We start from the raw sequence: 27,099 nt of genomic DNA, 5'->3' as shown, positions 1-27,099 counted from the left end.
CTGAGTGTGACAACTGAGTATGACCAATTTTGAGATTGATTGAGTTTTGACTAGGATAGACTAGTTTTGGACAGAATTTCGACTTAGGATAGACTAGTTTTGGACATAATTTCAACTTAGGATAGACTAGTTTTGGAAAGAGTTTTGACTTAGGATAGACTAGTTCTGATATGGATAGAGTTTTTGATCACTGAGTTGTTTCTTGTTTTCTCCAATTTTGGTATTCCAGTTTTAGTTTGAGGGATGAAAACACAAAAAACACATAATATGAATAATAACTCCAATCACAACATGCAAACCCTACAGAATTTGGTGAGAGAAGAAAACCTTTGCTTGTAGACTTAGGTACACACCCAATAGCTAATCAGAATACGGTCACTGAGTCTCGCAATGGATTCTCAATGCCATATTATCTAACTCCAAATGCTAATGGGGCACGAAATGACAAGTATCTTGGGAGAGTTATTATCTCTCTTGCACAAAGATTATCCCCCTTTCGGAGGTGAACCGGGTAGCTTCTAGTTTTAATTGGATCTAGTAAGGGGCCCATTCTGTGCGTTGAGGTATAAAATCAATTAAGAGGTCTCCCAACCTTGAATACCAAGGTTTAATATACCCGAAGGTACTGAGGAGAGCTATTCCCGAGCACTGCCATTGACTTGATTTTCATCAAATCACGTTTATTTTATAGTGGGTTGGAGTACTTGGCGTTTAGCCATTCCCACTTTGGTAATTTTCCTCACACTGATTGTAATGACTTTAAGAGTTATTAGCTCCTTGAGAGGGCAAACCCGCTAAAGATATACAAATCTCAAAATTAAAGAAAACGCCTCAAGGGTCTAGATTTCTGATTGTCTAAAAAAAGACAAGAGCATACTCGCCTACCTCTTAGAATTTACATAAAACATGAAATACAGATTTGTTCTTTAACCAGATAGCAATTTAGGTGCCTAAAAATTAATTTAAAGAATACACAATGTTTGGTCAATTCTTCTCAAGCAACTTGCAAAGACAACAAATCAATAGTCATATTGTATTTGTGCGATAAGCATATTGTTCGACAAGCGTTCTACAAAAACTGATTAGGCTATGAAAAATTCTAAGATAGATAGATAAACAACCAGGGTTAGTCGTTAGTATAATCTTTTTGGACAGAAAACCAGAATAATGAAATTTGCTTCTTTTTTTTCTCTTTTTAACCAGGAAAATACAGAATCGTACGACAATATTTACCAGATCGTATGATAAACTGTACCAGTTCGTACAACACCTACAGTTTGTCATTTTGGCATGTGGGAAATGTCGTACGATATTATGCAAAAAATGTATGGACACAACACAATAATTAAGTCATTACATGTATGGTTAGATAGATATAAGCATGAATAATAAAACCATAACAAATTGACCAATTTCTTTCTAAGAGATGTGAGTATAAGATTGCTCTCAGATTTGTATAAGCAATACCAGTGACTAGACTACACCAAGATGAAGGATTTAATCTATATGAGCATGATATGAATGCAAGATGGATGAAAGATGGATGAAAGATTCAAACAATATGGATTCGAGCAATATGGATTCGAGCAATAAAGATAAACTAAATATGCAAAAAGCTAAACTAAGATGCAAATAATATCAAAAAGCAAGCACAATATATTCAATGACTCTAGAGCAAAATCAACATAATAAAAAATCTCCAAGGTGTTTTTCAAAAATCTCTAGGGTGTTTTGGATGAGAGCTGAAGGCTGAATTTATAGATAATTACAAGAGAGATGAAGAAAAAGCACAATTTAGGATTAATTGAAATAATTGAGAAATCAGATTCAGTTAACCTTAAGATAGATTCTAATTATTGTTTAATTGAAATGCATTTAAATAAGAAGTTCAAGTTGCATTGGAAATAAGATTTAATTAATTCCATGCATTTGTGATAAAAATAGATAATCCTTTGATTTATTCAAGAAAAGGTTCTTTTTTCTGAAAAGCTTTGAGTTCCAATTTTAGAGAATGATCAATAATTCAATTAATTACTTTTCTTATTTCAAGTTCTAAATTTAGAAAAAGAAATAATATCTCAAGTTTGATTTCTCTCTCAATTCAATTCTTTTATTTTATTTTCAATTTAACTCTCGCTTTGTAATTAATTCCTCTTTTGTAATAAATTAATTTCTTTTTTGCATGATTAAATGGCAAATTTATTAATTAATTAAACATGCTAGGATATTTAATAAATTAAATAGGATAATTGATCAAAATAATTTATTGGAATGATTTAATTAATTAAATGAATATTTAATTAATATTGATTTATTGATTTGCCATGTGACATTTGATGATTAAATAATTAATTATGTGCTCAAGATTGATTTAATTGCCTTTGGTTAGGACCTTGGTGATGTTGTCGAGATTAGGGACCCATGGTTTAGGTGACAATTTTTAGGGTGTTACATTTGCCCCTCTTTGAATTAATGTGCGAGCAATGCGTTGGTTCAAAGAATATGTGATGTCTAGGAGATACCAGTTGTGAACTTGATTGATCATGAACCAGATGAAGAGCAAGGTGTTTAGCTTGATTTGAAGCGATGAAGCTGAACACAGTCTGATTAAACAATACCGATTCCAAACTTGATTGAACTAGGAACGATAGAGAGCAAAGACACAGTGAGCGAAGATAAAATTGATGTTGAACTTGATGGATCAAGACACGATGAGCAAAGATAAACTGTCCAGCTTGATTTGATGCGATGAAACTGAACACATGCTTAGATTGAGCGTGTGATCAAAGATACTCTTTAAACTTTTGAATGAGTTTAAACAAATAATCAGCTTGATGAAAAGCGACGAAACTAATTAACGTTAAGAGATTGATTTAGAAGAAGACAAATATTAGCTTGATATGAAGCGATGAAACTGTTATGCCCCTAGCGATTGAAACTGTTAACTTGATATGAAGCGACGAAGCTGAGATGTTGTAATGTCCCTACTAGTTAGAGATCATTGTCTTGCAAAACAGATTGTTAGAACACAACAAAATATATACATAACTAATCTAATTTGTAACTAAATTTGTATTACATAATTAATACTAATCTCAATTCTTATTTAATAAAAAGGATACGAGTGCAGTGCTGGGACATGTCCTTAGGCGGCTGTGAAGCTCACCTTCTTGGAACCCATCTTGGTTCCAAGCCATCCAGGAAATCGAAGGTGAGTTCGATTCTTGTATTGGATGTAATTTCTTACACCCAAGCCATCCAGGAAATCAAAAGTTAATTTCGATTCCTATCTTGGATGTAACTTATTCCCTTCTTATATCATATTCAATTCTATTATATAAATTATTGAAAACCATCTATTATATAATAATATGTATATTTATAATTTATGCTTTTATAAATATATATAAACATAATCTTATTGATAGAATGTCAAGTAAGTATATATATAAATCTATTATTATTTTCTGATTTGAATATAAATAAATTAATAAATTAAATTATATTATCAAAATATTTATATATTACCTATTATATAAGTTATTAATACCCATTACCTACTATACTATACATAATGACTGTGAGGGCTGACAGATCTGACATGCGTCAGATTTGGTCTGCCATTGCATATGAAAATTGAGAATCATTGTCATACGTATTGCAGTCAATATTAATATTAGTATTAAATTTTGCTTGACATCATTATCAGACTTTATAGATTAAGCATACATATTAAGCCATTCCCTTGCATACCACCAGGAATAAGGATGTTATTGCCTATAATCTAATAAAAGTTCTCATATGATCTGATCGATGGCACAAACTATATATTCCCCTTCAAACTGAATTTACAATAATAATATATATGTCATATCTTAACTCCAAACAAAAAACACAACCATTCACTAAACCCCTACGTGAATGGTCACGTATTCTTAGATACCGATTAGTAAATATTAGTAATAACCGCCATTACAACTTTCTTAATTCAAATCAGTGCATTCTTATTTAATGGAAATAATAGTAACCTGAACTTTTACAAAGTAAGTCTTTGATTTCATTATTATCAATTTTATCAAAACTTCTTTATAGTAATCTTTAATTACTAATCCCCTCCTTATCTTCTGTTGAAAATAGTCAATGCATTTCTTGGTGACGTCAATGATTCTTACTGAGTCGGTTGTGTAAGCCATATATGCACTGTTTCATATGGCTGCTCTTAATCGGTGTTTAACTAAACCGATTTATTTTGTCAAGGAATCATATTTCTTTTAATATATTTGATTCATTTACAAATATATTACTATTAATAATATCAATATTAATAATAGTAATTTGCTAGAATGACACTGATAAATAATCTTCATATTTAATAATATATATAAATTATGTGTATAATATTAATATATATTAATTAAATAATAATATTTAATAAATAAATTTCAAATAATCAATCGTTGTTAATTATTATATTAATTAATAATAATAATTGCTTCATTTAGGATATATATAATGATCAAGGAGGGGACATGACAGTCTGCCATTCCCAAAATTGCTTGTCCTCAAGCAATTGACAATTTTTCTCAAACTGAATCATCTCCTAATATACATGAAGTATACATTATACATGTACGACACATAGATATGAGCAAGTCATTAAGCATATACATTGCAAGGTATGAAAATACTTACGTTATAATCATACATACACATAATGTATGAAACACTCATATGAATACACATAAAGCATATAGGACATGAAGCATACCTGCAAATATATGAACATTCATTCAAGGAATACAAATATTTTTAAAGCATATGAAACAAATGCTCATTGGATAGGTGCAAGTCATGAATCATGGATGTACGTAAGGCACAAAGTACATGTGTCAAGCATAAGGCAATGAATACATCAAGCATGTAAAGCATGAAACTGTACAGTCTATTACACCCAGCAGACATTAAACATACGTGAGAAATGTCCTCATGGAGTAAACAAGTGCAAGGAAAACACAAGTACACATATGAAGGGTATGCTTGGAGTAAGCATGTAGTCTAAAGCACATTGGATTGATCCACATTTGCCAATCAATTCATATCTTTGGAACTATTCTAGATCAACCAAAAGTAGAACCACAATGATTTACTTCCCATAGATACATGAGACTCCTCTTCCCTATTCTGCTAAACTTTACAAGATGGAAGATTTATTGTGCCAAGGGCGCATGACACTATCTACATGCAGCTCCCTCAAGGTTTACTACCCGTCTTGGGACATTTTCACCATGTGACTGATTTACTCTGCCTTTCCCCCACACACTCCCTATCTTTGCAAGTATTAGAGAAAGGCAAAGAATCCAATCACTACAAAAATATTCGAATTACTTTGTCAATTATTTACTTAGGGCAAGAAAGTTTCAAATGAATACACATGTAGTATGAAGTACACATGTAAAGCACATAAATATGGGCAAGGCATTAAGCACATTCATAAGCATTCATACCACTAGCCTTTAAAGAAGGAAGCATGTACAATAGTACATAGAATATGAAGCATACAAAACTTGTATGAATATACACATGGCATGAGCTAGGTAAGGAACATACATGAAGAATGAATTTAGTATTCACAAATATTCACAAGGTAGGAAGCATATACTTGTAAGGCATGAAATATTCATATGGAAAGTACACACATATTAAGGAGCAATGTTGTAGTTTTGTCCCACAGGATGGCAAGATTATCTGATACCACTGTAATGTCCCAACTAGTTAGAGATCATTGTCCTGCAAAACAGATTGTTATAACACAACAAAATATATACATAACTAATCTAATTTGTAATTAAATTTTTATTACTTAATTAATACTAATCTCAATTCTTATTTAATAAAAAGGATACGAGTGCAGTGCTGGGACATGTCCTTAGGCGGTTATGAAGCTTGCCTTCTTGGAACCCATCTTGGTTCCAAGCCATCCAGAAAATCAAAGGTGAATTTGACTCCTGTCTTGGATGTAATTTCTTACACCCAAGCCATCCAGGAAATAAAAGGGTAATTTTGATTCCTATCTTGGATGTAACTTCTTACACCCAAACCATCTAGGAAATCGAAGGTTAATTCGATCCTTGTCTTGGATGTAACTTATTACACCCAAGCCATCGAAGAAATCGAAGGTTAATTCAATTCCTATCTTGGGTGTAATTTCTTACACCCAAGCCATCCAAGGAAGACCATATGTCAATTCCTTGCCTTGGATGATGCATCTCATCATCCTAGTCCTCAGAGGGGACCGACCAAATCCGTCTCTTCTTGGATGAACTTTGTCAACCAAGCCATACATATATGCATATAAATATTCAGTATATACTGCCTACCAGGGATTATCATAATCCCTCCATTAGGCTAAGGGAGTTTCCTCCCTATAGCCTCCATCATATAATCACATTTATATTACATTTTCATAATTGATTACTACTTCCCATTCACATTTACATATCCCTAACTTGACATGTATTCCATAACATATATTCAGAAAATGTCCATTATCAAATATTCACAATTATTAACTTATATTCCCAACTATTCATTGATATGTATTTATTAACATATGTCTATACATATTCATTAACATCTGAAAATCATTCATTAACATATGTATTAAACTTGTTCATTACTATATTCATTAAGATATGTATTAGACTGTTCATTACTATATTTATTAATATATGTATTAAGGTATTCATTATTTATATTCATCAACATATGTAATATCATGTTCATTATATATATATTTATTAACATGTATAATAAAATATTCATACAAGACTTACCTGTGCGTAACCTGTTGTTGTAGCTTTCCAACCTTCCTTTCTAACCACGTAGCAGTCTTCTTATTCCCTTCTTATATCATATTCAATTCTATTATATAAATTATTGAAAACCATCCTTTATATAATAATATGTATATTTGTAATTTATGCTTTTGTAAATATATATAAACATAATCTTATTGATAGAATGTCAAGTAAGTATATATATATATTGCTGATATCAATATCATATATAAATATATTATTATTTTCTAATATGAATATAAATAAATTAATAAATTATATTATATTATCAAAATATTTATATTTTACCTATTATATAAGTTATTAATACCCATTTCCTACTATACTATACATAATGACTGTGAGGGTAGACAGATCTGACATGCGTCAAATCTGGTCTGCCATTGCATATGAAAATTGAGAATCATTGTCATATGTATTGTAGTCAATATTAATATTAGTATTAAATTCTGCCTGAAAACATTATCAGACTTTATAGATTAAGCATACGTATTAAGCCATTCCCTTGCATACCACCAGGAATAAGGATGTTACTGCCTATAATCTAATAATAGTTCTCATATGATCTGATTGATGGCACAAACTATATATCCCCCTTCAAACTGAATTTACAATAATAATATATATGTCATATCTTAACTCCAAACAAAAAACACAACCATTCACTAAACCCCTACGTGAATGGTCACGTATTCTTAGATATCAATTAGTAAATATTAGTAATAACTGCCATTACAACTTTCTTAATTCAAATCAGTGCATTCTTATTTAATGGAAATAATAGTAACCCGAACTCTTACAAAGTAAGTCTTTGATTTCATTATTATCAATGTTATCGAAACTTCTTTATAGTAATCTTTAATTACTAATCCCCTCCTTATCTTCCATTGAAAATAGTCAATGCATTTCTTGGCCACGTCAATGATTCTTAGTGAGTCGGTTGTGTAAGACATATATGCACCATTTCATATGGCTGCTCTTAATCGATGTTTAACTAAACCGATTTATTTTGTCAAGGAATCGTATTTCTTTTAATATATCTGATTCATTTATAAATATATTACTATTAATAATATCAATATTAATAATAGTAATTTGCTAGAATGACATTGATAAATAATCTTCATATTTAATAATATATATAAATTATGTTTATAATATTAATATATATTAATTAAATAATAATATTTAATAAATAAATTTTAAATAATCATTCGTTGTTAATTATTATATTAATTAATAATAATAATTGGTTCATTTAGGATATATATAACTATCAGGGAGGGGACATGACATATGCCCCTTAGCAATAAAAAATTGTTTGATTTTCTTTAGTTGAAAATATTTTTGCTCGAATTTTGATGAAGAATTGAAAATTTTCTCGACATTGAAGATGTGAGGTCATAAGGTCACGAGTATGCCCCCTTGGGAGTGAAATCGAAAGATAGTGAGGGTACTTGATTATAGGCAAGTGTCAGCGATGATAATGATTTGAGCACAAATGATTTAGAGGAAATTTTGAAAATTTGGTGTTGATTGATGAGAAATTGAGCGCAAATGTGATTTGTAGAATTAAATTGAGATTCAACATTGATTGATGAGAAATTGAGCTCAACTTGAAGAAAGAAAGATCTTTTAATGAAAAGCACTAAGTGGTCCAAATCGTGTGAAATTGACTAGTAAAATGATCTCGTATTTGGATTTCAATCCCGAAAATGGAATCAGAATGGACAAATTAGCTAAGGGTACAATTTTCATGTCCATTGGAGCAAGTTGAAAAATTAGGGTTTTGGCTATATATGGGGTAAAAGTGTCATTTTCAATTCATTTTAACCCTCCATGTTTGAAAATTCAAAAAGTCTTCTACGAAGAAAAATGGTGGTTCCCACTCATGAGCATCAATTCAAGCACCAGATACGACATAATCGACCTTAGAACTATGAGCCATCTGTAAGTGATCAATCTTAAGCTTGTTATTCATTTCAATTTTGAATTTTTTTGTTGATTTTTCCAATTTTTAGCATGTTTAAAGTCGAGAATTTTCATTTTGTCGTATGAGACAAGATCCTGTCTCATACGACAAATTGATTAAGCTTGTTTTTTTGTTTAAAGTGACTAGTTTTGTCTTACTAAGCCTACCCTTGTGTCATACGAGAACATTCAAAAGAGCCTCTTTTGTCATCCTAGGTCTATTCTTGTATCGTATGGGATTATTTTATCGTACAAGGCCTATTCCTAACTCGTACGAGTTTCTGCTCCTATGCATTTTACCATTTGGAAAATAGTAAGCATTTTTGAACTTGCAAACTTGAAATTTTGATTTTGCAATTTATGTAGTTGAATTTGCATGATGTCTTACTTCTCTTATAAGCTTATTTGAAATATTTCTAGATGCCTAGTTGTTTGATTTTTGTAGGTTCGATTGCCTCATGTGTTGTTCAGATGCATCTATCCATTGATGATGACATTAGTGTGTCAGTTGTCAGATGTTGACCGGGCACATATTGATTTGTGCGGATTCACCCACCTTCTTGATTTACCCAATATTTGTGTGAATCATGAGATTGTCATGGCATTAGTTGAGAGATTTAATTATGAGCATAACATGTTTCATTTGCCAGTTGGGGAGATGACGATCACTCCCGAGGATGTTTATAGGATTTTCCATATCCCTTTTGCTGGGGGTAAGGTTGATTATGATGCAACATAGCTTCCTGGGTTACAAGCTATCAGACATGTTTTTAGGGATCCAAACTGTAGTACCCCGTTTCGATCGGACTTATTAGACTGATTTTGTATTTCAGTTTACTTTTCAGTTGGCACTTGATTGCTCGTCATTTTGCAGACATATTTGATATTATATCATGTTTATCTGGATATTGGATGCATGAGTTACTTTCAGTATTTCAGTATTGGTGATTTCTAGTGTTTCGTGGATTATTGCTCGTACTGACATTTTACTTTATCTAGTTGATGTGTCATATATATATGTTGCGTGTTTGCTATTGTATTGGATGCAAGGGGACGATTTTCCTTCACTCGTTTCGATGAGACAGGGAACGTCGCGATTCTCCTTCATCGGTGTGCGTGCCGTGTATTCTATATCTATATGCATGTATGTGTGCTTCGGTGATGCAGGATATTGCAGGTACAAGTACCGGGTAGGTACGGGGTATCGTCTCCACCTGGCTTCACAGGTCTGAGCGTGCCTTATATGTCCGATGGGAGTGGAGGAGATAGCTTTTGACCCTAGTCCTCACCTCAGTCTGTTATTGTGAGTGCCGTCAGTCGGTCGTTCATCCCCTTTGTCTGAATTTCGAGTCTTTTTACTTTTCCTCGATTTGCGTGCTTTGGTGGTTCGGTTAATTATTTAAGTTTAAGTTGTCATTATTGTTGACTTGAGCGATTCATTCCTTATTATGCCTTATGTTTTGAATCAAGCGAAATTGATTAGTTATTAAATTTTAACTGTTAGTTGCTTATTGGAAAAGAAATCGTGTTTAGATCCAACGAAAGAAATGGAATAGATTAGTTAATTGCTTTTAAATATATATTCAATTAAGTTAACTCATTGCTTTCCTATTTAGTAGAAAAAAAAATGGATTAAATTGACACTTATGAAAATGTAATTTTCAAAAAAGAGAATTTTTCATTTATTGTTTTGAGAAATTTGAAAAAGGAAAAATAGAAAAAAAAAAAAAGAAAAGAAAGTCAATGGGGAATTTTAATATTTTTTTTTAATAGAAATTTTGGGGCAACCTAGAAAATTAGGTTAAGAGATTTTTCTTCTAAGCCATTTTGGGAGGAGATTTTGGGGGTTATGCTTATTTTGGAGGAGGAGAAAGGAATTTTGGAAAAATTGGCTTGAAGGGAGGATTTGGGTGTGAACCAGTTGGGATTCTTGCTTGGAGATCAAAGGTGTCGTTGTTCAAACCTTGAGGAAGTGGGCTTTTATGTGATATGTCCCTTAAGGTTAACTCTGGGTTTGTGACTGTGAGTCCTACACCTGCGTCATGTCTGGATAATTTATGGTTGTAGTCCACCATAGAGTTCTCATAGTTAGCCCTATCCAGTTAGTGACCTAGTAGAGAGAGTGGCTTTCGGGCGGGGGCCGCACCCAAAGTGGATGGCAGGATAACCCCTCGAAAGTCAGCTATTAAGTGATAACCTAATAATTGTTTAGGGGGTGGGTAGTTATTAATTTAATTAAGATAATACACCCCGTACACGGTTGAGTGCTTGTATAGGCTCAAGGTGCTTGGGAAGGCCTGGAATGGCAAACCTACCACCTTGTCTTCACGAAAGGATGGTAGGGTCCGCATGATACTTAGATGGAGCCGGGGGTTCGGGAGAGGTTACCAGGATAACCCATGATGGGGGCCGGGACCTATGGAGACCTTCCTAGGGTAACCATGTTAAGCCATGTGATGACACTCTCTCTCTAGGGTCGCTAGTGTTTTGTGAGTCGAGTCACTTGTGTACTGCGGAGTCATGTGTACTGTTGTTCTTTTCTTGCTTGCTTGAGGGTCGTCTGCTATCTCCTAGCACGGTGGGGTGGTTCCATTTTGGGATCACATGGTCGGGTGGTAGTGCCACTTCCCATCGGATGCCTTATTCCTACCTCCACGCGAGGATTGGCTTCGCCGGTGCATCTTGGTTCGTGCTTCTTGTAGCACTTATATTCTTGACTTTGTACTTTGAGGCCATATGGTCATTGTATCAACAACTTGTAAAATTGTAATTTATTGTTCTATGGAAGCCATGTAATTTTATGGAATATTGTAATTTAAGTCATGGGATGTATATTGTTTCAGTTATCTTTCCTATTTGTATAAATGAATCTTTGGAAGTATGTATGTTGTAATTCTGTAAGCCTATCTTTTGAAGATCAATTTATGAATATGAATTATTTTATCGTTATTGGCTTTCCTAACTTTAAATGGAAGATTGGATTAATATTGTGATGTGGTTTTTATTTTGAAGTAATCTTCGTTGGTAACCCTTTAGGATGTAATGTTAGTCTTCCGCTTATGTTAATTATTGAGCAAGGTTATGATTATTTCCCTTAATCTTTAAAAAAAAATTTATTGCGCCTTTTAGTTGCCTTATTGTGTTGCTATCCTTTAGGGTTCCTGGCGGGGCATTACATTTGGTATCAGAGCCCATGTTTCAACATTGGGTACTCTGGGATTGTAGTGAGCCCATTCGGTTTGACCTTGTGTGTAGATCTTAGTGTTTGGATTTCCCTTGCTATATCCTTGTCATTGATCTGAACCGTTTTCTCTTTTGCAGTTTTGGTCATGGTTAGGAAAGCTAGGGGTGTCGGTCGTGTCGGTGGCCGCAATAGAGGTAGAGGTGGGAGACGAGGCCGAGGTTCAGACCGCCATAGTCCTTCACCACCTCCTACTCATGTGAGTGTGGATCAGGAACAGTCAGTGCATCAGGAGTTACCGCATGTGGAAGAGCCGGTTCCCGAAAGGGAAGAGCTGAGGCAGATGTTTCAGGAAGTTCTAGCTAGGCTAGGCCCCAGGCCTGAAGTTGAGCAGCCCATCCATGCTCAGGTTGGGGAGTCGTATCAGCATGTTTCAGAGGAGAGAGAGAGAGAGAGGTCTCCTAGGAGGAGAGAGGTTCCTGTTGGTCATGATTCAGCTCCCTCGAGTCACATCAAGGATCTTTTGAGGACCAACCCTCCTTTCTTCGATGGCCGAGGCACAGGTCTCGAGGCGGAGACTTGGTTGATTAGTTTGGATAGGTGTTTCGCTATGTTTCCATACAGTAGCAACACCCGAGCGAGATGTGCGATCATGCGTCTCGATGATTTTGCTTCTATATGGTGGAAGTTAGAGGAAGAGAAGATTGGTCTGAATATCAATACTGTTTCTTGGGAGATCTTCTTAGAGAGGTTCAGAGCACGGTTTCTTTCACCGCAGTGGAGACAGACTCGGGCAGATGAGTTCTATTCATTGCGACAGTTTGGTATGTCAGTTGACCAGTTCGAGCATAGATTCTATGAGCTGAAGCAGTATGCTGGGATTGGCAACGATGAGGCTATGCTCGTACAACATTTCTTGAGAGGTCTTAACGACCGCATTAGTGGAGGGGTTAGAGTTTTTGAGCCAGTTTCAGTGGAGGCAGCGGTGGCGAAAGCCAGATTGGTTGAGCAGAACCTCATCCGTGCACATGGTGGATAGGCAGGAGTTCAGATAGGGAGTGTTCCTTCCAGTGGGAACAGAGCTCGTGGGAATCAGTCCCAGTCAGCGGCACCATTCAGGACTCCTCAGGCACCCGCTAAGGGTGGACAGCAGCAGCAGCCGCAACAGCAACCGCAGCAGCAGAAACCGAAACAGTCTCAGGGCCAGCAGGGTGGCAACCCTCCTCATAGAAGAAACAGGAACTGGCGGAGAAGCAAACAGGGTTTTCCAGGACAGTCTTCTCAGAGTGCATCACAGGCCCCTAGTAGGGGAAGCTTTCAGCAGTCCAGTGGGCCGACTGGAGGTAGAGGACCTGGTAGAGGAGCTTGCTACTCTTGTGGGCAGTATGGTCATATAGCCGTGCAGTGTCCTCAGCGTATCCACCAGACAGGGAATCAGGGGCCAGTTGCATCAGAGCCTACAGTAGGGGATGCCGGTAGGACCCACAGAGTGTTTGCAGCGGTTGATAACCGCCAGGCTGAGCATCAGGGGACAGTTATTGAGGCCGCAGGTGTGTTGTGTGGTATCCCTATCTCAGTACTTTTTGACTCCGGAGCATCGGATTCTTTTATTTCTTCATCCATTGTGGAGCGGTGTGGACTCACGTCTGCTAAGCAGGCGGATAGGTGGCAGGTAGAGTTGGCTACCGGGGTGCGCGTGGTCGTAGATGCCTTTGTTCCTAGTTGTGAGTTGGACCTAGGTCCCTTTGTGACTTCTGTTGACCTTCGTGTCATTCCTTTGGGATCCTATGGAGTAGTGTTGGGGATGGATTGGTTATCATCCCACAGTGCTCATGTGGACTGTCGTCAGAAGACAGTAGAGTGTTTAGATGACCATGGCAGGAAAGTGGGGATCGTTGGAGTTCAGAGATCGATATCCTTACGTATGATTTCCGCTATGCAACTTAAGCGGTGTATGCGTAGAGGATGTCAGCTTTTTGCAGTAACTCTTGAGGATATGGATGAGGGAGAGAGTCGAGAAATCGCTCTTGATGGTCACCCTATTCTTCGAGAGTTTGCTGATGTGTTTCCTTTGGAGATTCCTGGTATGCCTCCGAAGCGAGACATAGATTTCCGCATTGATTTGGTTCCTGGTGCAGAACCTATTTCGAGAGCTCCATATCGGATGACTACTCAGGAGTTGAGTGAGTTGAAGTTGCAGGTGGAAGAATTGTTGGCCAAGGGATTCATTCGTCCTAGTGTCTCTCCTTGGGGTGCGCCTGTTATCTTCGTAAAGAAGAAAGATGGTTCTCTTCGGTTATGCATTGATTACCGACAGCTGGATAAGGTAACCATCCGGAATCGATATCCATTGCCTCGTATTGACGATCTTTTCGATCAGGTGAAGGGAGCCATGGTGTTCTCTAAGATTGATCTGAAATCTGGGTACCATCAGTTGCGCATTCATGATGCAGACATTCATAAGACAGCGTTTCGCACTCGTTATGGTCACTATGAGTTCACAGTAGTACCATTTGGGTTGACAAACGCGCCTTCAGTTTTCATGTGCCTCATGAATGGGGTTTTCCGTGCATACCTGGATCATTTTGTCCTTGTGTTCTTGGATGATATATTGATTTATTCCAGATCTATGGAAGAGCATGAGGGTCACTTGCGTCTAGTTTTGCAGTGTTTGAGGGAGAATCAGCTTTATGCCAATTTGGCGAAGTGTGATTTCTTCCAGACTGAGGTGAAATATCTTGGTCATGTGGTTTCAGGAGAGGGTGTATCTGTGGATCCTTCGAAGATCCAAGCCATCGTGGATTGGCCAGCGCCGACCAATGTTTCAGAGGTTCGGAGCTTTATGGGATTGGCCGGATATTACCGCCGCTTTGTTAAGGATTTTTCCCGTATAGGTCACCCGATTACTTCTCTTCAGAGGAAAGGGAAGAAGTTTGTTTGGTCAGAGCAGTGTGAGTCAGCGTTTCGTGCCTTGAAGGAACTCCTTGTCAGTGCTCCGATTTTGGCAGTCCCTGATCCATCCAGAGAGTTTATGGTATGCACAGATGCCTCTTTAGAAGGTATAGGTGCGGTGCTTATGCAGGATGGACGTGTGGTTGCCTATGAGTCTCGCAAACTCAAGGACCACGAGTTGAACTATCCAGTTCATGATTTGGAGTTGGCAGCTGTAGTGCATGCGTTGGTAAGGTGGCGTCACTTTCTGTTAGGGCGTCGGTTTGAGCTGCATAGTGATCACCGCAGTTTGCAATATATCTTCACGCAGCCGAACTTGAATGCTCGACAACGAAGGTGGATGGAATTCCTCTGCGAGTATGATTTTGAGGTTCGATATATTCAGGGGAAGGAGAATGTAGTGGCTGATGCCTTGAGTCGTAGGCGGCATGAAGTTTCAGCTTTGTCCCTTGGAGTGGACTTGAGACAGAGAATTCTTGGAGTTCTTCCTCAGGACTCTTGGTATCAGGATGTTAGAGCCGTGTTGGAGTCCGGAAGGCCCTTAGAGGGTAGATTCGCTGGGTATAGTCTTGAGGCGGATGGCATTCTACGTCATCTTGGTCGGATCTATGTACCTCCTTTGGAGGGTCTTCGCACTTTGATCATGACTGAGGCCCATCGTGCACCTTATTCGGCACACCCAGGTGTCAAGAAGATGCATGCAGATCTTAGACAGATTTATCATTGGGCTGGTATGAAGCGTGACATTGCCGATTTTGTGTCGAAGTGTTTGGAATGTCAGCGAGTGAAGGCGGAGCATCAGCACCCAGCAGGGCTTTTACAGCCTAATTTAGTACCGGATTGGAAGTGGGACATCATTTCCATGGATTTCATTGTTGGGTTGCCTGTTTCTTCACGTCGTCATGATGCCATCATGGTCATTGTTGACAGGTTGACAAAGGTTGCTCATTTTGTTCCTATCCGAGCTTCCTATACAGCAGCAGTGGTGGCTCGTGTCTTCTTGGAAGATGTGGTGAGATTGCATGGGATTCCGAGGCGGATAATCTCGGATAGAGATCCAGTCTTTACCTCAGCATTGTGGACCTCACTTCAGCATGCTTTGGGAACTCAGTTGAACTTCAGTTCAGCTTATCACCCAGAGACGGATGGTCAGACTGAGCGTGTGAATCAGGTTTTAGAGGACATGCTTCGCATGTATGTTATGGACCAACAGTCGCGTTGGGAGGATTATATTTATCTTGTGGAGTTTGCTTATAACAACGGATATCATAGCTCCATAGGTATGTCACCCTTTCAGGCTTTGTATGGTCGTCCTTGCCGTACTCCGTTGAGTTGGGATCAGTTAGAGGACAGGGTGCTCATAGGCCCGGATATCCTTCGAGAGATGGAGCAGCAGGTAGAGCGGATTCGTGAGCATTTGGTAGCTGCACAGGATAGGCAGAAGAAGTATGCAGATGCTCACAGGGTAGATCGTCAGTTTTCTGTTGGCGACCGTGTATTCTTGAGAGTGCGTCCGCGTAAGAGTCCGATCCGTTATGGAAAGGGTTCTAAGTTGGCGCCTCGTTTTGTTGGCCCGTTTGAGATCCTTGAGAGGATAGGACCTGTTGCCTACCGTCTTGCTTTGCCACCGAGTCTATCCCGCATCCACGATGTCTTTCATGTTTCAGTTCTTCGGCCTTATCACCCAGATGTGACTCATGTTCTTGATTGGAACGCTTTGCAGGTCGAGGACGGGCAGCTTTCTATGGAGCCCGTGCGCATTCTTCAGCGTCGGGATTTGACCCTCAGGGGACGCACCATCGACCAGGTAAGGGTCCTATGGGACCCAAATGATGAGACCTCGGCGACATGGGAGGATGCAGCGAAGATGAGAGAGCTCTATCCTTATCTGTTTTAGGCTTCCAGGAGTAAGCCTAGTTTTGTGGGGGAGAATGTAGTACCCCGTTTTGATCGGACTTATTAGACTGATTTTGTATTTCAGTTTACTTTTCAGTTGGCACTTGATTGCTCGTCATTTTGCAGACATATTTGATATTATATCATGTTTATCTGGATATTGGATGCATGAGTTACTTTCAGTATTTCAGTATTGGTGATTTCTAGTGTTTCGTGGATTATTGCTCGTACTGACATTTTACTTTATCTAGTTGATGTGTCATATATATATGTTGCGTGTTTGCTATTGTATTGGATGCAAGGGGACGATTTTCCTTCACTCGTTTCGATGAGACAGGGAACGTCGCGATTCTCCTTCATCGGTGTGCGTGCCGTGTATTCTATATCTATATGCATGTATGTGTGCTTCGGTGATGCAGGATATTGCAGGTACAAGTACCGGGTAGGTACGGGGTATCGTCTCCACCTGGCTTCACAGGTCTGAGCGTGCCTTATATGTCCGATGGGAGTGGAGGAGATAGCTTTTGACCCTAGTCCTCACCTCAGTCTGTTATTGTGAGTGCCGTCAGTCGGTCGTTCATCCCCTTTGTCTGAATTTCGAGTCTTTTTACTTTTCCTCGATTTGCGTGCTTTGGTGGTTCGGTTAATTATTTAAGTTTAAGTTGTCATTATTGTTGACTTGAGCGATTCATTCCTTATTATGCCTTATGTTTTGAATCAAGCGAAATTGATTAGTTATTAAATTTTAACTGTTAGTTGCTTATTGGAAAAGAAATCGTGTTTAGATCCAACGAAAGAAATGGAATAGATTAGTTAATTGCTTTTAAATATATATTCAATTAAGTTAACTCATTGCTTTCCTATTTAGTAGAAAAAAAAATGGATTAAATTGACACTTATGAAAATGTAATTTTCAAAAAAGAGAATTTTTCATTTATTGTTTTGAGAAATTTGAAAAAGGAAAAATAGAAAAAAAAAAAAAGAAAAGAAAGTCAATGGGGAATTTTAATATTTTTTTTTAATAGAAATTTTGGGGCAACCTAGAAAATTAGGTTAAGAGATTTTTCTTCTAAGCCATTTTGGGAGGAGATTTTGGGGGTTATGCTTATTTTGGAGGAGGAGAAAGGAATTTTGGAAAAATTGGCTTGAAGGGAGGATTTGGGTGTGAACCAGTTGGGATTCTTGCTTGGAGATCAAAGGTGTCGTTGTTCAAACCTTGAGGAAGTGGGCTTTTATGTGATATGTCCCTTAAGGTTAACTCTGGGTTTGTGACTGTGAGTCCTACACCTGCGTCATGTCTGGATAATTTATGGTTGTAGTCCACCATAGAGTTCTCATAGTTAGCCCTATCCAGTTAGTGACCTAGTAGAGAGAGTGGCTTTCGGGCGGGGGCCGCACCCAAAGTGGATGGCAGGATAACCCCTCGAAAGTCAGCTATTAAGTGATAACCTAATAATTGTTTAGGGGGTGGGTAGTTATTAATTTAATTAAGATAATACACCCCGTACACGGTTGAGTGCTTGTATAGGCTCAAGGTGCTTGGGAAGGCCTGGAATGGCAAACCTACCACCTTGTCTTCACGAAAGGATGGTAGGGTCCGCATGATACTTAGATGGAGCCGGGGGTTCGGGAGAGGTTACCAGGATAACCCATGATGGGGGCCGGGACCTATGGAGACCTTCCTAGGGTAACCATGTTAAGCCATGTGATGACACTCTCTCTCTAGGGTCGCTAGTGTTTTGTGAGTCGAGTCACTTGTGTACTGCGGAGTCATGTGTACTGTTGTTCTTTTCTTGCTTGCTTGAGGGTCGTCTGCTATCTCCTAGCACGGTGGGGTGGTTCCATTTTGGGATCACATGGTCGGGTGGTAGTGCCACTTCCCATCGGATGCCTTATTCCTACCTCCACGCGAGGATTGGCTTCGCCGGTGCATCTTGGTTCGTGCTTCTTGTAGCACTTATATTCTTGACTTTGTACTTTGAGGCCATATGGTCATTGTATCAACAACTTGTAAAATTGTAATTTATTGTTCTATGGAAGCCATGTAATTTTATGGAATATTGTAATTTAAGTCATGGGATGTATATTGTTTCAGTTATCTTTCCTATTTGTATAAATGAATCTTTGGAAGTATGTATGTTGTAATTCTGTAAGCCTATCTTTTGAAGATCAATTTATGAATATGAATTATTTTATCGTTATTGGCTTTCCTAACTTTAAATGGAAGATTGGATTAATATTGTGATGTGGTTTTTATTTTGAAGTAATCTTCGTTGGTAACCCTTTAGGATGTAATGTTAGTCTTCCGCTTATGTTAATTATTGAGCAAGGTTATGATTATTTCCCTTAATCTTTAAAAAAAAATTTATTGCGCCTTTTAGTTGCCTTATTGTGTTGCTATCCTTTAGGGTTCCTGGCGGGGCATTACATTTGGTATCAGAGCCCATGTTTCAACATTGGGTACTCTGGGATTGTAGTGAGCCCATTCGGTTTGACCTTGTGTGTAGATCTTAGTGTTTGGATTTCCCTTGCTATATCCTTGTCATTGATCTGAACCGTTTTCTCTTTTGCAGTTTTGGTCATGGTTAGGAAAGCTAGGGGTGTCGGTCGTGTCGGTGGCCGCAATAGAGGTAGAGGTGGGAGACGAGGCCGAGGTTCAGACCGCCATAGTCCTTCACCACCTCCTACTCATGTGAGTGTGGATCAGGAACAGTCAGTGCATCAGGAGTTACCGCATGTGGAAGAGCCGGTTCCCGAAAGGGAAGAGCTGAGGCAGATGTTTCAGGAAGTTCTAGCTAGGCTAGGCCCCAGGCCTGAAGTTGAGCAGCCCATCCATGCTCAGGTTGGGGAGTCGTATCAGCATGTTTCAGAGGAGAGAGAGAGAGAGAGGTCTCCTAGGAGGAGAGAGGTTCCTGTTGGTCATGATTCAGCTCCCTCGAGTCACATCAAGGATCTTTTGAGGACCAACCCTCCTTTCTTCGATGGCCGAGGCACAGGTCTCGAGGCGGAGACTTGGTTGATTAGTTTGGATAGGTGTTTCGCTATGTTTCCATACAGTAGCAACACCCGAGCGAGATGTGCGATCATGCGTCTCGATGATTTTGCTTCTATATGGTGGAAGTTAGAGGAAGAGAAGATTGGTCTGAATATCAATACTGTTTCTTGGGAGATCTTCTTAGAGAGGTTCAGAGCACGGTTTCTTTCACCGCAGTGGAGACAGACTCGGGCAGATGAGTTCTATTCATTGCGACAGTTTGGTATGTCAGTTGACCAGTTCGAGCATAGATTCTATGAGCTGAAGCAGTATGCTGGGATTGGCAACGATGAGGCTATGCTCGTACAACATTTCTTGAGAGGTCTTAACGACCGCATTAGTGGAGGGGTTAGAGTTTTTGAGCCAGTTTCAGTGGAGGCAGCGGTGGCGAAAGCCAGATTGGTTGAGCAGAACCTCATCCGTGCACATGGTGGATAGGCAGGAGTTCAGATAGGGAGTGTTCCTTCCAGTGGGAACAGAGCTCGTGGGAATCAGTCCCAGTCAGCGGCACCATTCAGGACTCCTCAGGCACCCGCTAAGGGTGGACAGCAGCAGCAGCCGCAACAGCAACCGCAGCAGCAGAAACCGAAACAGTCTCAGGGCCAGCAGGGTGGCAACCCTCCTCATAGAAGAAACAGGAACTGGCGGAGAAGCAAACAGGGTTTTCCAGGACAGTCTTCTCAGAGTGCATCACAGGCCCCTAGTAGGGGAAGCTTTCAGCAGTCCAGTGGGCCGACTGGAGGTAGAGGACCTGGTAGAGGAGCTTGCTACTCTTGTGGGCAGTATGGTCATATAGCCGTGCAGTGTCCTCAGCGTATCCACCAGACAGGGAATCAGGGGCCAGTTGCATCAGAGCCTACAGTAGGGGATGCCGGTAGGACCCACAGAGTGTTTGCAGCGGTTGATAACCGCCAGGCTGAGCATCAGGGGACAGTTATTGAGGCCGCAGGTGTGTTGTGTGGTATCCCTATCTCAGTACTTTTTGACTCCGGAGCATCGGATTCTTTTATTTCTTCATCCATTGTGGAGCGGTGTGGACTCACGTCTGCTAAGCAGGCGGATAGGTGGCAGGTAGAGTTGGCTACCGGGGTGCGCGTGGTCGTAGATGCCTTTGTTCCTAGTTGTGAGTTGGACCTAGGTCCCTTTGTGACTTCTGTTGACCTTCGTGTCATTCCTTTGGGATCCTATGGAGTAGTGTTGGGGATGGATTGGTTATCATCCCACAGTGCTCATGTGGACTGTCGTCAGAAGACAGTAGAGTGTTTAGATGACCATGGCAGGAAAGTGGGGATCGTTGGAGTTCAGAGATCGATATCCTTACGTATGATTTCCGCTATGCAACTTAAGCGGTGTATGCGTAGAGGATGTCAGCTTTTTGCAGTAACTCTTGAGGATATGGATGAGGGAGAGAGTCGAGAAATCGCTCTTGATGGTCACCCTATTCTTCGAGAGTTTGCTGATGTGTTTCCTTTGGAGATTCCTGGTATGCCTCCGAAGCGAGACATAGATTTCCGCATTGATTTGGTTCCTGGTGCAGAACCTATTTCGAGAGCTCCATATCGGATGACTACTCAGGAGTTGAGTGAGTTGAAGTTGCAGGTGGAAGAATTGTTGGCCAAGGGATTCATTCGTCCTAGTGTCTCTCCTTGGGGTGCGCCTGTTATCTTCGTAAAGAAGAAAGATGGTTCTCTTCGGTTATGCATTGATTACCGACAGCTGGATAAGGTAACCATCCGGAATCGATATCCATTGCCTCGTATTGACGATCTTTTCGATCAGGTGAAGGGAGCCATGGTGTTCTCTAAGATTGATCTGAAATCTGGGTACCATCAGTTGCGCATTCATGATGCAGACATTCATAAGACAGCGTTTCGCACTCGTTATGGTCACTATGAGTTCACAGTAGTACCATTTGGGTTGACAAACGCGCCTTCAGTTTTCATGTGCCTCATGAATGGGGTTTTCCGTGCATACCTGGATCATTTTGTCCTTGTGTTCTTGGATGATATATTGATTTATTCCAGATCTATGGAAGAGCATGAGGGTCACTTGCGTCTAGTTTTGCAGTGTTTGAGGGAGAATCAGCTTTATGCCAATTTGGCGAAGTGTGATTTCTTCCAGACTGAGGTGAAATATCTTGGTCATGTGGTTTCAGGAGAGGGTGTATCTGTGGATCCTTCGAAGATCCAAGCCATCGTGGATTGGCCAGCGCCGACCAATGTTTCAGAGGTTCGGAGCTTTATGGGATTGGCCGGATATTACCGCCGCTTTGTTAAGGATTTTTCCCGTATAGGTCACCCGATTACTTCTCTTCAGAGGAAAGGGAAGAAGTTTGTTTGGTCAGAGCAGTGTGAGTCAGCGTTTCGTGCCTTGAAGGAACTCCTTGTCAGTGCTCCGATTTTGGCAGTCCCTGATCCATCCAGAGAGTTTATGGTATGCACAGATGCCTCTTTAGAAGGTATAGGTGCGGTGCTTATGCAGGATGGACGTGTGGTTGCCTATGAGTCTCGCAAACTCAAGGACCACGAGTTGAACTATCCAGTTCATGATTTGGAGTTGGCAGCTGTAGTGCATGCGTTGGTAAGGTGGCGTCACTTTCTGTTAGGGCGTCGGTTTGAGCTGCATAGTGATCACCGCAGTTTGCAATATATCTTCACGCAGCCGAACTTGAATGCTCGACAACGAAGGTGGATGGAATTCCTCTGCGAGTATGATTTTGAGGTTCGATATATTCAGGGGAAGGAGAATGTAGTGGCTGATGCCTTGAGTCGTAGGCGGCATGAAGTTTCAGCTTTGTCCCTTGGAGTGGACTTGAGACAGAGAATTCTTGGAGTTCTTCCTCAGGACTCTTGGTATCAGGATGTTAGAGCCGTGTTGGAGTCCGGAAGGCCCTTAGAGGGTAGATTCGCTGGGTATAGTCTTGAGGCGGATGGCATTCTACGTCATCTTGGTCGGATCTATGTACCTCCTTTGGAGGGTCTTCGCACTTTGATCATGACTGAGGCCCATCGTGCACCTTATTCGGCACACCCAGGTGTCAAGAAGATGCATGCAGATCTTAGACAGATTTATCATTGGGCTGGTATGAAGCGTGACATTGCCGATTTTGTGTCGAAGTGTTTGGAATGTCAGCGAGTGAAGGCGGAGCATCAGCACCCAGCAGGGCTTTTACAGCCTAATTTAGTACCGGATTGGAAGTGGGACATCATTTCCATGGATTTCATTGTTGGGTTGCCTGTTTCTTCACGTCGTCATGATGCCATCATGGTCATTGTTGACAGGTTGACAAAGGTTGCTCATTTTGTTCCTATCCGAGCTTCCTATACAGCAGCAGTGGTGGCTCGTGTCTTCTTGGAAGATGTGGTGAGATTGCATGGGATTCCGAGGCGGATAATCTCGGATAGAGATCCAGTCTTTACCTCAGCATTGTGGACCTCACTTCAGCATGCTTTGGGAACTCAGTTGAACTTCAGTTCAGCTTATCACCCAGAGACGGATGGTCAGACTGAGCGTGTGAATCAGGTTTTAGAGGACATGCTTCGCATGTATGTTATGGACCAACAGTCGCGTTGGGAGGATTATATTTATCTTGTGGAGTTTGCTTATAACAACGGATATCATAGCTCCATAGGTATGTCACCCTTTCAGGCTTTGTATGGTCGTCCTTGCCGTACTCCGTTGAGTTGGGATCAGTTAGAGGACAGGGTGCTCATAGGCCCGGATATCCTTCGAGAGATGGAGCAGCAGGTAGAGCGGATTCGTGAGCATTTGGTAGCTGCACAGGATAGGCAGAAGAAGTATGCAGATGCTCACAGGGTAGATCGTCAGTTTTCTGTTGGCGACCGTGTATTCTTGAGAGTGCGTCCGCGTAAGAGTCCGATCCGTTATGGAAAGGGTTCTAAGTTGGCGCCTCGTTTTGTTGGCCCGTTTGAGATCCTTGAGAGGATAGGACCTGTTGCCTACCGTCTTGCTTTGCCACCGAGTCTATCCCGCATCCACGATGTCTTTCATGTTTCAGTTCTTCGGCCTTATCACCCAGATGTGACTCATGTTCTTGATTGGAACGCTTTGCAGGTCGAGGACGGGCAGCTTTCTATGGAGCCCGTGCGCATTCTTCAGCGTCGGGATTTGACCCTCAGGGGACGCACCATCGACCAGGTAAGGGTCCTATGGGACCCAAATGATGAGACCTCGGCGACATGGGAGGATGCAGCGAAGATGAGAGAGCTCTATCCTTATCTGTTTTAGGCTTCCAGGAGTAAGCCTAGTTTTGTGGGGGAGAATGTAGTACCCCGTTTTGATCGGACTTATTAGACTGATTTTGTATTTCAGTTTACTTTTCAGTTGGCACTTGATTGCTCGTCATTTTGCAGACATATTTGATATTATATCATGTTTATCTGGATATTGGATGCATGAGTTACTTTCAGTATTTCAGTATTGGTGATTTCTAGTGTTTCGTGGATTATTGCTCGTACTGACATTTTACTTTATCTAGTTGATGTGTCATATATATATGTTGCGTGTTTGCTATTGTATTGGATGCAAGGGGACGATTTTCCTTCACTCGTTTCGATGAGACAGGGAACGTCGCGATTCTCCTTCATCGGTGTGCGTGCCGTGTATTCTATATCTATATGCATGTATGTGTGCTTCGGTGATGCAGGATATTGCAGGTACAAGTACCGGGTAGGTACGGGGTATCGTCTCCACCTGGCTTCACAGGTCTGAGCGTGCCTTATATGTCCGATGGGAGTGGAGGAGATAGCTTTTGACCCTAGTCCTCACCTCAGTCTGTTATTGTGAGTGCCGTCAGTCGGTCGTTCATCCCCTTTGTCTGAATTTCGAGTCTTTTTACTTTTCCTCGATTTGCGTGCTTTGGTGGTTCGGTTAATTATTTAAGTTTAAGTTGTCATTATTGTTGACTTGAGCGATTCATTCCTTATTATGCCTTATGTTTTGAATCAAGCGAAATTGATTAGTTATTAAATTTTAACTGTTAGTTGCTTATTGGAAAAGAAATCGTGTTTAGATCCAACGAAAGAAATGGAATAGATTAGTTAATTGCTTTTAAATATATATTCAATTAAGTTAACTCATTGCTTTCCTATTTAGTAGAAAAAAAAATGGATTAAATTGACACTTATGAAAATGTAATTTTCAAAAAAGAGAATTTTTCATTTATTGTTTTGAGAAATTTGAAAAAGGAAAAATAGAAAAAAAAAAAAAGAAAAGAAAGTCAATGGGGAATTTTAATATTTTTTTTTAATAGAAATTTTGGGGCAACCTAGAAAATTAGGTTAAGAGATTTTTTCTTCTAAGCCATTTTGGGAGGAGATTTTGGGGGTTATGCTTATTTTGGAGGAGGAGAAAGGAATTTTGGAAAAATTGGCTTGAAGGGAGGATTTGGGTGTGAACCAGTTGGGATTCTTGCTTGGAGATCAAAGGTGTCGTTGTTCAAACCTTGAGGAAGTGGGCTTTTATGTGATATGTCCCTTAAGGTTAACTCTGGGTTTGTGACTGTGAGTCCTACACCTGCGTCATGTCTGAATAATTTATGGTTGTAGTCCACCATAGAGTTCTCATAGTTAGCCCTATCCAGTTAGTGACCTAGTAGAGAGAGTGGCTTTCGGGCGGGGGCCGCACCCAAAGTGGATGGCAGGATAACCCCTCGAAAGTCAGCTATTAAGTGATAACCTAATAATTGTTTAGGGGGTGGGTAGTTATTAATTTAATTAAGATAATACACCCCGTACACGGTTGAGTGCTTGTATAGGCTCAAGGTGCTTGGGAAGGCCTGGAATGGCAAACCTACCACCTTGTCTTCACGAAAGGATGGTAGGGTCCGCATGATACTTAGATGGAGCCGGGGGTTCGGGAGAGGTTACCAGGATAACCCATGATGGGGGCCGGGACCTATGGAGACCTTCCTAGGGTAACCATGTTAAGCCATGTGATGACACTCTCTCTCTAGGGTCGCTAGTGTTTTGTGAGTCGAGTCACTTGTGTACTGCGGAGTCATGTGTACTGTTGTTCTTTTCTTGCTTGCTTGAGGGTCGTCTGCTATCTCCTAGCACGGTGGGGTGGTTCCATTTTGGGATCACATGGTCGGGTGGTAGTGCCACTTCCCATCGGATGCCTTATTCCTACCTCCACGCGAGGATTGGCTTCGCCGGTGCATCTTGGTTCGTGCTTCTTGTAGCACTTATATTCTTGACTTTGTACTTTGAGGCCATATGGTCATTGTATCAACAACTTGTAAAATTGTAATTTATTGTTCTATGGAAGCCATGTAATTTTATGGAATATTGTAATTTAAGTCATGGGATGTATATTGTTTCAGTTATCTTTCCTATTTGTATAAATGAATCTTTGGAAGTATGTATGTTGTAATTCTGTAAGCCTATCTTTTGAAGATCAATTTATGAATATGAATTATTTTATCGTTATTGGCTTTCCTAACTTTAAATGGAAGATTGGATTAATATTGTGATGTGGTTTTTATTTTGAAGTAATCTTCGTTGGTAACCCTTTAGGATGTAATGTTAGTCTTCCGCTTATGTTAATTATTGAGCAAGGTTATGATTATTTCCCTTAATCTTTAAAAAAAAATTTATTGCGCCTTTTAGTTGCCTTATTGTGTTGCTATCCTTTAGGGTTCCTGGCGGGGCATTACACAAACATTTTGACGTGTTCTATAAGTTGGGACGTGATGATGAGTAGGTATAGTGAGGACTTTCCACTGGCTTGCATCTTGGCAAGTTTCATTGGCTATTTTTTGATGCTGGATAGGGGACAACAGGGATTTTTGTGTGGATGGGGCAGGATGTTAGAGAGGCTTATTAAGACCCCTCAGAGATCAAGCTGGGGTTATTGGCACACATGTATCATGAGATGCATGATATTGTATATAGGGAGGGGAAGAGCATGGCTGCAGGAGTATTGATTTTACAGGTATGGGTCTGGGAGCACCTCCCAATATGCAGGCCGATTTTAGATGATGACAGGGATCCTGGTCAACCCATTGTATATAGATATTTAGGATATGTCACTTAGCCCCATCTGGGCAATACATATTTTTGGAGATGGCAGCTAGATGATTCGATAGCCGTTATATGGAGACCTTACAGGGGTTTATAGTAGTGGGATGATTGGAGGATTGTTTGCAGGGATCTGTTTGTGACTTGACCACTCATCAACAGATCACA

Source organism: Cryptomeria japonica, chromosome 7 (assembly GCF_030272615.1).
Source record: "Cryptomeria japonica chromosome 7, Sugi_1.0, whole genome shotgun sequence".
NCBI lineage: Eukaryota > Viridiplantae > Streptophyta > Pinopsida > Cupressales > Cupressaceae > Cryptomeria > Cryptomeria japonica.
The sequence above is the reverse complement of the archived record's forward strand: the minus strand, read 5'-3'. Positions refer to the sequence as shown.